The sequence below is a fragment of the Nilaparvata lugens genome, unplaced genomic scaffold (genome assembly GCF_014356525.2).
Source record: "Nilaparvata lugens isolate BPH unplaced genomic scaffold, ASM1435652v1 scaffold3176, whole genome shotgun sequence".
Classification (NCBI taxonomy): Eukaryota; Metazoa; Arthropoda; class Insecta; order Hemiptera; family Delphacidae; genus Nilaparvata; species Nilaparvata lugens.
This window is the reverse complement of record NW_024090392.1, coordinates 23780-39376: the sequence shown is the minus strand read 5'-3', so window position 1 is coordinate 39376 and position 15597 is coordinate 23780. Positions and strand designations below refer to the sequence as shown.

General features: G+C 33.9%; 1 long non-coding RNA gene across 1 annotated transcript; it reads right to left on the bottom strand.

Annotated features, from left to right (window-relative positions):
* Positions 1-7730: 7730 nt before the first annotated feature.
* On the bottom strand, positions 7731-13552 carry LOC120355591. Its single transcript, XR_005573668.1, has 3 exons — positions 13433-13552; positions 12519-12646; positions 7731-8018 (listed from the first exon to the last, which is right to left on the bottom strand). It is a non-coding gene; the product is annotated as an uncharacterized LOC120355591 (long non-coding RNA).
* Positions 13553-15597: the final 2045 nt, after the last annotated feature.

The following is a 15597-nucleotide window of genomic DNA, read 5'->3' as shown; positions in this document are numbered from 1 at the left end:
GTAGGCTACTTCAAGTTTTTTTATATTGTTTTAATTAATTCATATTTATCTACTATAGTGAGGCTCACGTTATAATGGCAGTATTTGATTAGCAATGGTATTCAAGTCAATTCTTTATTGCCAGAATTTAACAACTCAACAAATCAAAGGTTAATAAATCAACACTTATCACAAGAAACTAAAATAAAATTAACTTCCCAGAACTAAAAAACTGAAAATTGTTACATAGGCAACACCAGCAAAAGAAAAGTATTTGACCGCTGGTGTGTATTGCTATCCTTGTCTACCATTCAAGAAAGCGGATAGCGCTATCTCTTTCTCGCTTTTCTCTGTTGCCAGATCGTCGTTTAACATTGTAAAATTAATTGACAAAATATTTTGTGAAAATTCATTGTGAAATTATTGAAAAATATAATTTCTTGCTTAATAAAATATAATTGACTAGTATTCTGTGAACAGTAGACCTCACGCAGTATTCTCATCCACAAGTACCTGATGTATTATGGAAATACAGCAATAGACTGGCTCCTCCACACATCTGTGCAATCACTTGTCAGCTGATTTATGATGAATAATTCTATAGTCTGATTTTTACTCTAATATTGGCGTATGAAGAAGGCTCCTTTTTCCTTTTATATTATCCTTGAAATGCAAAATTTCAAAAAACCTTGTATATACGTCGACGCGCAATTAAAAAAGGAACATACCTGTCAAATTTCATGAAAATCTATTAACGCGTTTCGCCGTAAATGCGCAACATATAAGCATTTAAACATTCAAACATTTAAACATTAAGAGAAATGCCAAACCGTCGACTTGAATCTTAGACCTCACTTCACTCGGTCAATAAAATCAGTTCTCTTAGTAAATTGAACTCAGGTTTGAAAATTCATTTGCATTCAAAAATTCAAAGGTAGCATGCATTTGAAAACATGTGGATGAAAGCCTAAAACATAAAATATTACGATAAAATTCATTTTTGTACTCAAATCATCTTCATTTATAGTATTCAGAGATTATTTTAAACGAGAATGAACAGTTAATATTACATCAATAAACGTGTATCAGCTACGTCTATATAAGACAGAGGATCGGCAACGTTTTTCTCCTATCTTTCTCCACTGCCAGTGTAACGTGAACCTCACTATAGATTTCTGTACGGTACCACCTCTATCTAGGAGGGTTCCGAACCACCCAATGTGTTTAATTTTTCAATATACCCTGAAGATAATAATTACCGTACAGTATCAGATACTAGTCTATGGGTTCCATTACACATTAGTCATAATGATGTCATGTTTATGATCAAATTCAGCTGGACATTATATTAGATGAGACTATATGATGGATCACATCGTTAATATTAGTAGGCTCGATTGCACAAAAGTCTGTTAAATTCCAACAGTGATTAAGAGCTTATTGAAGATGTTTTTGATTCTTTGATTGGTTCTTGTGAGGCATTCAACGGTCATTTTAATCATCATAAAAATTTAACAGATTTTTATAGTGATAGTTTATAGTCATCAAATAATAGTTGATATCACGGCTCTAATATTAAAATTATAATATTACCTAATTAATAGATAGATATAATTATATCTATTAAATATTTATATGACCTGATGCATAGGGCCATAATATGATCATTACATAATATAAACTATATACATTTCTTGACGTTATTGAAGGTATTTCAATATTATTTAGTACCGGTACCTAATAATAAGTTATTTGAAAAACTTGAAAAAAGTGTAATCTTACTGCTTTAAAATACGGTACGTTAACTTCTTTATTTATAATTGCAAATTATTCTGAAGAAAAAATCTCTAGTCACTCAATACTCTAAACTCGATATATATTGAGAAATTTAGGAAAATAGAAAGAAAATAGATAGTAGATACATTTCAATCTTTATTTTTAATAATATTCTGTTCATTCCAGTGAGAATTAAAATGTTTAAACCTTTATTATAATTTGACGAAGAATTCAATAAAACAAGTTTGAAGGATTTAGGTTTGATAGTTTTTAAGATATTCGAAAAATTGTGGAAAACTTAGGCTTTTATAGAACTGAATTTGAATCCAGATTCAACAAGTGTGAGTGTGTGTGAGTGTGTGTGTCTGTCGTCAACCGGCCGTCAAGATTTTTGTCTACTGATATCCATCATGAGAAAGATTCCATTTGTTTGAATATTTTTCGACAAAAAATACTGTTTGGATTACCAAAATTTAGGTGAGCTCATTTTTAAATTACATCTAATCTACAAATTTGACCATCAAATTGAGAACTAGAAATTTGAGAGCTCAAATTTATTCATTTCATGTCCATTACAAAAAGTGAGGTTATCCTTCATCACGAATACGGCACCGTAGCGTACTGTGGATTTATTCGACTTTAAACGATGTCAATATAATAAATATACAATAATATCATTAACATATTAAATTATACATTTTATAAGCGTAGAGAATCTAGTTCATTCAGATGCAGAGGCTTTTGTCAGGTTGAGTGGTTTGAATTCTCGTGCCAATGCAACGACATGATGGTAGTCAGAAGCGGTTAAGTTTTGAATTCTAAATTATTTCAAGTGGCAATAATATTTGCTGTTATGTGTAAAATATTAGCTGTTGCAAGATTTGTTGATTAATTACATTTTAGAGCTTATAAGGATGATATAAAGTTACACATCGATATGACTTTTGGGATCAGGATAGGCTACCCGTAAATTATTGATAATTCCATCTTTGTGCTTAGGGTACCTACTCCTCACAGTCAGTCATTGTGGCATTATGAATTTTTAATAACTGTTCTTAGATATTTGATCTTTTATTGGCATCAAATTATATATTTTATGTGATAGGGAATTAAGTCTTTGATAAATAAAAGAGGAGAGATAAACTGAAGACAAGTCTAAATATAATATCAGCAAACTTGCGGGAACAAACTGGGGTTGTGATATGAAGGCCCTTTGAGCATCAAGTCTGCACTTCTAAACAGCACAGGGGAGTCTGCACTTCTAAACAGCACAGGGGAGTACTGCTCTTCTATCTGGGCTCGTAGCAGACTCATTGAGAAAATTGATACAGTTTTCAATGAAACTATATGACGAAGGTTAGGGGGACATTGAGAACAACAGAGACTGAGTGGTTGCCTGTGTTTAGTAATAAATATCATGCCTCCAGATCTCAGAAGGCTTGAGAAGATGAACAGGTCAATTTCCTAGTTGCAACAAATTTATGGGGGTCTCCCAGTCTCTAAAGATTTGGCTAACCCTCCACCAAGGTGGATAGCATAACCTATAATTTTTATTCATTCATAACTCTACCTTCATTGTATTATCATTCATCCCATCATCATCACCTAGGCTTAAAATACTTCTAGGAAGTCGCCTTTGTAAAATAATAGAATAATAATAGAAAGGTGCCTCAAGTCAAGATGATACTTGAGACTTGATTTGCAGGAAGAAATAAGAAGTGCAAAGGAGTTATGGTGACTGAGATGATTGCAGGGAGAGGCTAGGAACATAGATAGTAACCAACTTCTAGTATATACCTTTCGTTCACTACAAAGAATGTTTGGCTAAGAGTGCTCCTTAGAATCGATCATAAATACGCCCCTGTATTTAAAGTTTGAATACTATATAAAGTTGCAAATTAAGCCCGGGCCACACTGCATCATGCACCTTTCCGATCCGATCAGTGATAACAACGGCCTGGAATGGAGCATACCACACATGTCCGTCATTATGTGATCTGTGCCACCATCATCCCAAAGAAATATCGGACATGAGTAGGATCGGAACACTGCATAATAAGTGTAGCCCTGGTTTTAATCGTATATGTGAAAGTAACCTGTGGAGTTGGCATTTTCGGAAATAAATTACAACTTGAGATTTAAAAATCACATCACTTTATATACTAAAAAATATACAGAAATACTTGATATTACTTTATATTTTAGAAAAACAACAGAAATCATGGTGCAATAAATAACTTGAAAGCACTTGAATTCAAAATAAAAGATTTTTTTTAATATTTTAACAGTACGGTACAAAAAAGACATTTCATGTTTTGAAAATACATATTTCATAATTAAAAATTAATAATTCATAATTAAAAATGATTGTGAGCTGAACTGGTGGAGACATGTAATATTTTAATAATGATACAAATCTTATTAAGATAATAATTACTATAGTTGACCTCCACATCACCCCTTATAGCCAATCCGTTCCACCACACTTTTATAAAAAAATTTAAACTATTTTTATTTAATAATAATAACATTCATAATTAAAATTGTAGATTCATTCATAATTAAAAATGATTGTGAGCTGAACTGGTGGAGACATGTAATATTTTAATAATGATACAAATCTTATTAAGATAATAATTACTATAGTTGACCTCCACATCACCCCTTATAGCCAATCCGTTCCACCACACTTTTATAAAAAAATTTAAACTATTTTTATTTAATAATAATAACATTGCATATTCTTTTTTAAATAAGATTTTGGTAGCCTTACTTGGAAAATCTTTTAACAAAATATTTCTCAGAAACTAAGATACTATAGATAAGTTAAGCGCTCATGTAGAATTACATTTTTTTAATAAAATAATTGATTAAAAAATTATATTAAAAACAAATATCTACTATTACTTAAAAAATCTAATCTTGAAAAAACTCACAAATAATATTTCAAAATTTTTACATTAAAATACAAACGTGTTTGAAGTTATTTCAATAATTTTTGAGTAATATTCTGTTAAAATAATTTACTTTATTATTAAAGTAAAGATGTTATTACATCAGTTTCATTTCTTTCTTAAATGTATAAATTTATAATAATTATAAATTGGAATTATGAGGACATAATATGTTGAAACAAATATTATATAATTTATTATAATAGTTGGCCTCCACAACACCCCTTATAGCCAAACCGTTCCACCACAATTCTATGAGCAATGTTAAACTATTTTTATGTAGGTGAGTACCATAATTATTATAATGATTAATAGCTTCACAAATTCTATTCATATTAAAAGATTTTTATAGGCTTACTTGGAAATTAGTTTTACAAAATATTGCTCAAAAACTAACATTATATAGACACGTTGAGAGCTCATTTGGAATTACAGTTTTTTATTAAAATGATTGAAATTCTATTGAAAACAAAATGGTATGATTGATTTACAATTTAACAAAAATAAATATTGGTCTCTTTAAAAAAGAAAACTGACAAATATTTTAATATTTTTAACAGTAAGAAAAACAATAGAATACAAATATGTTTCAGGTAGAAATTATAATAACACTAATTTTTATTATATTATAATAATTATATACTGAAATTTTGACATATTTACAATAAGAAAAACAATAAAATTCAAATATGTTTTAAGTAGATTAATATGTTGAGCGGTCATTTGCAATTAAGTACATCTTCCTTTATAAACTGATAGTTGATTGGAATTATATGAACAATTAATTTGTGTGATTGAATTATAATTCAATAAAATACAGAAATAATTTATTCTTTTGTCTTCATCCGACTTGAACTGTTGATATTAATATCTTGTAAATAATGCATTAAAAATTAATATTAATCTTGCACTTTTACAACAGTACTCACGGTGTTCTTGTTTGACGGACGCGTTTCGTGGCACTGAGCCACATTCTCAGCGTACAAGGAGTAACTAGGTACTTAGGAGTACTAATTAGTACTTAAGGAGGTGATAATTACTAGTACCTAGTTACTCCTTGTACTCTGAGGATCAGAGTGGTTCAGTGCCATGAAACGCATCCGTCAAACAAGAACACCGTGAATACTGTTGTAAAAGTGCAAGATTAATATCAATTATTTTAATTAATCATTTACAAGACAGAAATAATATTGCTATCTTTTAATAAGGGAACTCACAAATATTACAACATTTTTATAACAAAAAAACAATAAAATACAAACTTGTCTTATTCTAAAGTAGAGTTATAATAATAATGAATGTAAAAGACTAAGAAATTGTCAAAAACCACAGATTTATTGATACTTAGAAAGACCGGTTTCGGTTATTACACCATTGTCAATCTCTGATAAACCATTCAATATGAATAATTACCACAATATCAACTTCTCAACTACACAAAAAGTTATAATAATAATTTATATTATTTATTAATTACAATTTAAAATAGTGAGGACATAATACTTATGATGATAATGATACAAATATTGATATAATAATAATTATAATAGTTGGCCTCCACATCACCCCTTATAGCCACACCGATCCTCCAACACTTTTATAAGCAATTTTAATACTTGAACTATTTATTTTTCATTAATACTGTAACAATAATAACATTAAACTTATTTCATTCATAATAACTAGATTTTTGTAGACCTAGTTGGAAATACATTTTACAAAATATTGCTAGAAAACTAAGATTATATAGAAACGTTAATCGCTCATGAAAAATTACATTTCTCTATATAAAATATTCTATTGTAATTACATAATATGGAAAGTGAATTGGTATGATTGAATTACAATTCAACAAAAAACAGAAATAATATTGCTATCTTTTAAAAAAGTTAAAAACAAGATCCTTGTAGGCCTCAAAAATTGCATTCCCAAAATAAAATATAATTGATTCAAATTTTAATGTCAATAATGATTGAAAATAATTTATTGAAATGCTATTGACAATAAATGAATAAGTTTTAGATTGAACTAAAATTGAAGATTATATAGATATTTTGAACAGACATATATAGACATTTATATAGACATTTTTTAATTAACATTTTTCTAAATAAAATTATTGAAATTTTACATTATATAATATTATTATTTTATATTATATTATATAATAATTTCATAAAATTATTGAAATTTTATTTAGAATGAACAAGTGTGATTGAACTACAATTTTACAGAAATAGTATCGTAAAGAAAAGTTAATGTAGGATCCAGAGTTACCTATGCTTCTTAAGAAGTGAGAGAACTAGATCAAGTAAAATAGAGAAAATCAAGTAAAAAAATCAAGATAAATTATTAAAATGGCTGTTGAATGAAGAATATCAGTGAAATAAGATGAATAATTTGATGGATGGAATATGTAATCAAAGATGAATGATTAAAATGACTGTTGAATGAAAAATATTAGTGATATATGATGAATTATTTGTTGATGAATCACGGCTATCATAAAAGTTCCACCCTTGAGAAAAAGAGTCATATTGAATATGATATATCTAAAAAATTCAACTTTTTCTAGATGAAACATAGAGGACTCGAAGCATACACACACATTAAACAAGAAGATCTATTTGCGAATATGTGTACATGTCAGGAGAGAGAAGCTGCAATGAAACTGAAATATATTTCAGAAACAGCGCAATTGAATACAATGAATAATATGGTACAAACAAATTACAAGTGTACATGTGATGAGAGAATCTGCATTGGATCTGAAACATACTTTAAAAACAGAAAAATTGAATACAATGAATAATATGGTACAAACAAATTACAAGTGTACATGTAAGGAGAGAATCTGCAATTAATCTGAAATATTTTTTAGAAACAGTGCAATTGAATACAATGAATAGTATGGTACAAACAAATTTACAAGTGTACATGTGATGAGAGAATCTGCATTGGATCTGAAACATACTTTAAAAACAGAAAAATTGAATACAATGAATAATATGGTACAAACAAATTACAAGTGTACATGTAAGGAGAGAATCTGCAATGAATCTGAAACATACTTTAGAAACAGATGAATTGAATAGAATTTTAAAAAATGGTACAGACAAATTGCAAGTGTACATGTGATGAGAGAAGCTGCATTGGATCTGAAAAATACTTTAGAAAAAGAGCAATTGCATACAATGAATAATATTGAAAACAATTATACTATAATATGATAATATAATTATATTAATTATAGCACACAGGTAATAGTTGTGGAGATGCGTAAAGTTGAGAAGAGAAGCTATGATGATCCTGGAACATATTTAATTGACAGAGAAATAGAATATTATGTTGATAAAAAAGTTGCAAATCTAAACTTGGACTTATGTAACTAAACTATACTGAGGTACTACCTGAACCAATACATTATAAATAAGAGTTTCTTACTCTCAATGATACTCATTAGAGAACCCTTGAATTTCTCAAGAATATCTCTAATTTTAAAGTATCAATAAAATGTTGATAAATAGTTGCCAATCATAGATTGAACTTATCACTAATCTAAGGCACCACCTGGACGGTCAGCAGTGAATGTTGTACTCTACAGTATCTATGAGAGTTTCTCACTCTCAAAGATACTCAGTAGAGTAGAGTAGTAGAGAACTATTGAATTTCTCAAGAATATCTCCACTTCCCAGCATCTCCAAGGGTGATACACCCTCTTTGATGCAAAATAACTTGTGCACTTCCTCTACCGATAGGATAGTGTCACCTATAAATTAAATTGCATGCAAGTTAAGACTTAAAATTAGGTTAGAAATAAGATTAACCCTAAGCTATCACATGATTGCGGTGATTTCCATTCTCCCCGCCAACTAGCAAAGGCTAGAGGCTTAACCCCGCCAACTAGCAAAGGCTAGAGGCTTCACTCCGTCAACTAGCAAAGGCTAGAGGCTTCACCCCGCCAACTAGCAAAGGCTAGAGGCTTTACCCCGCCAACTAGCAAAGGCTAGAGGCTTCACCCCGCCAACTAGCAAAGGCTAGAGGCTTTACCCCGCCAACTGGCAAAGGCTAGAGGATTCACCCCGCCAACTAGCAAAGGCTAGAGGCTTCACCCCGCCAACTAGCAAAGGCTAGAGGCTTCACCCCGCCAACTAGCAAAGGCTAGAGGCTTCACCCCGCCAACTAGCAAAGTCTAAAGGATATATTTCACTAACTTCAATCTTAATTCTAAACTTTTATTTGTATTTTCTAAATACTAAAACTAAAATGCATGCAATTTAAGACTTTAAATTAGGCTAGAGGCTTCGCTTTCCAATCCCCCGCCAACTAGCAAAGGCTAGAGGCTTTACCCCGCCAACTAGCAAAGGCTAGTGGCTACACTTTACCAATATTACTCCAGTCTTAAATCTCAACTTGGATAACTAATTTCTTAATTATTATTCTTAACTCAAATAATTCTCATACCCCCTTTCTTAGGTTTGCTGAAGGCACTAAAATCTATTATTTGCATCGCCAGTCTCATAGAACAGATCAGACCCAAATTAGTGCTGTACTGAGCCCGCAACCATCATGAAAAAGCTGTGGCACCACCACAAAGGGCACTGATCACAAATGAAACACTCGACTGACACTGCAAATATCCTACAAGGACCCTGACAACTCAAACCCTATTCATGGTGATTGTCTCACTCCACAGCCATTCATAAACCACAATCTAACAGTGGCACATGTTCGTCTAGTTGTTGGCACGCGGAAATGCGATCTGCAGGTCAGTTGACTCTAACTTGAAAGCACCCATTGGACTCAGAACCAACCGGATAGAACATGGCACTGCCGAAGGGGTCAGGATGAACTGTGTTATAATAGTAACCACCATAAACATCCCGGCCCTAGCTTGATATCTGTGTTAGAATAGGGAAGTGTTAGAGAATTCTATCCTGTCTAGGCTACTGAAAGTTTAAATTCCAGATATCTCATACCACATCCAATGATCCATATCTCCACTTTGGTAGTAGAGCTGCTCTCCAGTGCATAGAGCTACTCAATGACATCTCCATGATGATCCACATGTTACTTAAAAATTGTTTGTTTTTCCAGATTGATATCAATCCTGTTGAAAGAGATAAAACTTTAATTAATCATTCAATTTATTGCTAATTGACTGTTAAACTCAGATAACTAAATTGAATATAATGTACTGTCATCAATCCTCTACAAATGAACAAAGCATGGATCAATGTATATCTCATCAAACATTATGTAATAAAAAATATTATGATTTTCATGAGATCACAAAAATAACCAATTAGACTTGCATAAAGATTCCAATTTGTAAAAAATCCTGAAGTATGCTTTCCAATGTTTAAATCAACTATAAGGGCCAAGCCATATGAAGCGTTTTTCCAGGAGTTTCTAAACTGAGAGCGGACTAATCTGTAGGACAGGGAGCTCTCTGATTGGCTGATTATCAGCTGGAGTTTACGAATCAGCTGATAACCAGGCAATTAGAGAACCTCGTTCCTCGCTGACCCATTTGCTGTCAGTGCTAATATATCTGAAAAACACAAAAGTGGCTTGGTCCTAAAAATAAGTTATTAGAAATTTCAAAATTAAGTATAATATCAGGAAGCTAAATTATGAATAACTACACAATTACCAATTGAAATTAGAAACTTACCTCTTGGAAAATATCCACAATAGTGCACTTAGATCCATTTGCGAGGCAAAGCTGCAACAAACTTGAAACGTACTCAAGGGACAGAGCAATTGATTATGACATATTATGAAATAATTGAAAATCCGAGACACCAGGAGTGATTTCTCATGTCTTGTAGTAGTATTAACAAGCTACAGCACGAAAATACATTGTTTTTATCAGAGTTCACAACTCCAATAGAATCAAACATTCGTCAGGAGTTAATGTTGTACTCTACAGTATCTATGAGAGTTTCTCACTCTCAAAGATACTAAGTAAAGTAGAGAAGTAGAGAACTCTTGAATTTCTCAAGAATATCTCCACTTCCAGCATCTCCAAGGGTGATACACCCTCTTCGATGCAAAATAACTTGTGCACATCCTCTACCGATAGGATAGTGTCACCTATAAACTAAATTGCATGCAAGTTAAGACTTAAAAGTAGGTTAGAAATAAGATTAACCACAAGCTATCACAAGATAGCGGTGATTCCATTCTCCCCGCCAACTAGCAAAGGCTAGAGGCTTCACCCCGCCAACTAGCAAAGGCTAGAGGCTTCACCCCGCCAACTAGCAAAGGCTAGAGGCTTTACCCCGCCAACTAGCAAAGGCTAGAGGCTCAACCCCGCCAACTAGCAAAGGCTAGAGGCTTCACCCCGCCAACTAGCAAAGGCTAGAGGCTTCACCCCGCCAACTAGCAAAGGCTAGAGGCTTTACCCCGCCAACTAGCAAAGGCTAGAGGCTTCACCCCGCCAACTAGCAAAGGCTAGAGGCTTTACCCCGCCAACTAGCAAAGGCTAGAGGCTTCACCCCGCCAACTAGCAAAGGCTAGAGGCTTACCCCGCCAACTAGCAAAGGCTAGAGGCTTCACCCTGCCAACTAGCAAAGGCTAGAGGCTCAACCCCGCCAACTAGCAAAGGCTAGAGGCTTCACCCCGCCAACTAGCAAAGGCTAGAGGCTCAACCCCGCCAACTAGCAAAGGCTAGAGGCTTCACCCCGCCAACTAGCAAAGGCTAGAGGCTTCACCCCGCCAACTAGCAAAGGCTAGAGGCTTTACCCCGCCAACTAGCAAAGGCTAGAGGCTTTACCCCGCCAACTAGCAAAGGCTAGAGGCTTCACCCCGCCAACTAGCAAAGGCTAGAGGCTTTACCCCGCAACTAGCAAAGGCTAGAGGCTTCACCCCGCCAACTAGCAAAGGCTAGAGGCTTTACCCCGCCAACTAGCAAAGGCTAGAGGCTACATTTCACTAACTTCAATCTTAATTCTAAACTTATATTTGTATTTTCTAAATACTAAAACTAAAATGCATGCAATTTAAGACTGTAGATGAGGCTAGAGGCTTCGTTTTCCCATCCCCCGCCAACTAGCAAAGGCTAGAGGCTTCAACCCGCCAACTAGAAAATGCTAGAAGCTTTACCCCGCCAACTAGCAAAGGCTAGAGGCTTTACCCCGCCAACTAGCAAAGGCTAGAGGCTCAACCCCGCCTACTAGCAAAGGCTAGAGGTTATACTTAATATTACTCCAGCCTCAGATATAAACATATTATTCTGATTCTTAAGACAGATAATTCTCACACCCCCATCCCCAAGTTTGCTGAAGGCACTACAATCTAATATTTGCATCGCCAGTCTCATAGAACAGATCAGACCAGGCCACAGTGTAACAGTACCACCTGCTCATCAAATTAGTGCTGTACTGAGCCCGCAACCATCATGAAGAAGCTGTGGGACCACCACAAAGGGCACTGATCAGAAATGAAATACTCGACTGACAACTGCAAATATCCTACGGGGACCCTAACCACTCAAACCCTATTCAAGGTGATTGTCTCACTCCACAGCCATCCATAAACCACAATCTAACAGTGGCACATGTTCGTCCAGTTGTTGGTACGCGGAAATGCGATCTACAGGTCAGTTGACTCTAACTTGAAAGCACCCATTGGACTCAGAACCAACCGGATAGAACATGGCACTGCCGAAGGGGTCGGGATGAACTGTGTCATAATAGTAACCACCATAAACATCCCGGCCCTAGCTTGATATCTGTGTTAGAATAGGGAAGTGTTAGAGAATTCTATCCTGTCTAAACTACTGAATATATGAATATCTCATACCACATCCTGTGATCCACATGTCCACTTTGGTAGTAGAGCTGCTCTCCAATGAATTGAATAGCTGGTGGCATCTCCATAATAATTCACATGTATCTCCACAATATTGTTTGTTTAGTTGTTCATCAATCCTGTTGAAAAAGACACGACACTGATTAATATTCTTATACATAATTGATTGAAGGTTAACTGTTGATTATTTACATAACAAAATTCAATAGATATAGGTACTTTCAAGTATAGTAATCAAACTTGGTTCAATAAATATTCCACCAAACATTGTTAAAGAAGAATAATATTAAAAAATTGTCATGACTTGATATTAAATTGTTTCACAAAAAAGGAACTAAAGTCCGAGAGATATTACTTTTAACATGAAGAGGAGAAGCCGATTTCTTCTTCCACAGTTTGTAGCCTTAAAACAGAGTATTGAAGAGGAGTTAGCATGCTGCGCATAATTGGATGCTGACACAGACAAAGTAGGGAAACTTCTGTTAGGTAGTAAGAGTGATTAGTAAAGGAAAGAGCTTTGACCCTCTCTATTTTCGAGAGAGAGAGCCATGTAAAAAGTAATATCTCTCGGACTATAGTGAATATTGAATAGAGATACAAATTTTAAAATCTTGATATTATTTTATCTAATTTAAATCTTTCTAATCTAATCTATTATTCATTCGCTTCATTTATAATCTTGATATTATTTAAAAACACTTGATATTAAATTGATCACAAGAAACTAACTAGTGAATAGTGAATAAAGATACAAGTTTGAAAGAATCAAGTATGCTTTACAAATTGTCTAGGAACAATAAGAATTGATAATTCTAAACAAAAAATTAATAAATGAGATATAATATCATGGAGCTTGAGTCTGAAAATATCCAGATGAGTATAAATTATTGAAAAAATCTACTAACCTTTTGAAAAATATCCACTATGGTCCACTTGGATTCATTTGGTAGGCTTAGCTGTAACAAACTTGTAAAGCACTTATATATAATGTTGATAAAGAGTCTCAAATCTTAACTTGGACTGAATTGAGAGAATACCTGAATCAACAGGAGTGTATGTTTGTACAATACAGTAACAATAAAAGTTTCTCACTCTCAATGATACTCATTAGAGAACCCTTGAATTTCTCAAGAATATCTCTAATTTTAAAGTATCAATAAATGTTGATAAATACTTGCCAATCATAGAATGAACTTATCACTAATCTAGTGCCTGGACGGTCAGGAGTGAATGTTGTACTCTACAGTATCAATGAGAGTTTCTCACTCTTAAAGATACTTAGTAGAGTAGAGAAGTAGAAATCTCTTGAATTTCTCAAGAATATCTCCACTTCCCAGCATCTCCAAGGGTGATACACCTTTTTGATGCAGAATAACATGTGCACTTCCTCTACCGATAGGATAGTGTCACCTATAAAGTAAATTTCATGCAAGTTAAGTCTTAAGATTGGGTCAGAAATAAGAATAACCCAAAGCTATCACAAGATAGCGGTGATTTCCATTCTCCCCGCCAACTAGCAAAGGCTAGAGGCTTCACCCCGCCAACTAGCAAAGGCTAGAGGCTTTACCCCGCCAACTAGAAAAGGCTAGAGGCTTCACCCCGCCAACTAGCAAAGGCTAGAGGCTATACCCTGCCAACTAGCAAAGGCTAGAGGCTATATTTTACTTACTCCAATCTTAATTCTAAACTTATATTTGTATTTTCTAAATACTAAAACTAAAATGCATGCAATTTAAGACTGTAGATGAGGCTAGAGGCTTCGTTTTCCCATCCCCCGCCAACTAGCAAAGGCTAGAGGCTCTACCCCGCCAACTAGCAAAGGCTAGAGGCTATTCGTAATACTACTCCAGCCTCAGATATAAACATATATTTCTTAATTCTAATTCTTAAGACAGATATAACTCTCACACCCCCATCCCTAAGTTTGCTGAAGGCACTACAATCTGATATTTGCATCGCCAGTCTCATAGAACAAATCAGACCATGCCACAGTGTAACAGTACCACCTGCTCATCAAATTAGTGCTGTACTGAGCCCGCAACCATCATGAAAAAGCTGTGGAACCACCACAAAGGGCACTGATCAGAAATGAAATACTCGACTGACACTGTAAATATCCTACACGGGGACCCTGACAACTCAAACCCTATTCAAGGTGATTGTCTCACTCCACAGCCATCCATAAACCACAATCTAACAGTGGCACATGTTCGTCCAGTTGTTGTTGAAGAGATATGATCTCTTAAGTACTTCCAACATCACCCAGCTTATTGTAAACGAAAATCGATCAGTGAATATTCACTTTCCCATTTTTCTTGGGAGTGAAGAATCATTTTAAACTATGCCTTTTTATGCTCCTCGATGAGAGGAATCCGAATCTGCAAACGGATCAGGGAAATGAGCTTCCGTTGAAGAGATATAACCTCTCAAATACTTTCAACATCACCCAGCTTATTGAAAACGAAAATCGATCAGTGAATATCAACTTTCCCATTTTTCAGGGAAGGAAAAAATCATTTTAAACTATTCCTACTCATGCTCCTTGAAGCGGGGAATCCGAAGCTGCAAACGGATTGGAGAAATGAGCTTCTGTTGAAGAGATATCTTAAATACTTAATACTTAAATAACTCTTAAATACCTTCAACATCATCCAGCTCATTGAAAAACGAAAATCGATCAGTGAATATTAACTTTCCCATTTTTCAGGGGAGGAAAAAATCATATTTAACTATGTCTCCTCATGCTCCTAGAAGCAAACAGATTGAAGAAATGAGCTCCCGTTGATGAGATATGACGTCTTAAATACCTACATCACCCAGCTCATTGAAAAACAAAAATTGATAAGTGAATATTAACTTTCCCATTTTTCAGGAAAGGAAAGAATCATTTTTTTGAACTATGCCTTTTCATGCTCCTTGAAGCGAGGAATCCGAATCGGCAAATGGATTGGAGAAATGAGCTTCCGTTGAAGAGATAATATTGTTATTATGACCTATATATATCTGTCATATTATGACCTCTTAAATATAATTTTTATTATATTTCTTTATTTGGCAACGGTGCAAAGTT